The sequence below is a fragment of the Pygoscelis adeliae genome, unplaced genomic scaffold, assembly GCF_000699105.1.
Source record: "Pygoscelis adeliae isolate BGI_AS28 unplaced genomic scaffold, ASM69910v1 Scaffold392, whole genome shotgun sequence".
In the NCBI taxonomy this organism is placed as follows: Eukaryota; Metazoa; Chordata; class Aves; order Sphenisciformes; family Spheniscidae; genus Pygoscelis; species Pygoscelis adeliae.
Window position 1 is genome coordinate 689,420 of NW_008824293.1, and position 398 is coordinate 689,817.

The window sequence follows — 398 nt, forward strand, 5'->3', positions numbered from 1 at the left end:
ATTTGAAGAACAACGGCTCCTTTAACGCCCATCGCCGCTAATCACTCGTGAGGAGAGCTGTCAATCACAGCGCCGCCTCGCCTCCGAGTACTATTGGCCCAGTAACCCCTTTTCGGGCTTTCGTTTCTCCTCATTGGCTAATTGGATCGGATAGGAGGCTGCGATTGGGCAAAAGGCAGGTCTTGGGGGCGGGACTCGGCTTAGGGAGAGAGTCAATTGGCCAGCAGGCTGGAGCGGCACCATGTGATTGGCAGGGAAAGCGAAGAAGGCGGGGCCACCCGAGGTGAGGGTTGTATGAGGTGAGGGAATCTCGCGGGGTCTCGCCAGCTCTGGGCGCGGAGGCGCGCGGTGATTGGGCGGTGGGGGTCAAGGGGGCGGGACCGAGTCAGGCGGTCTCT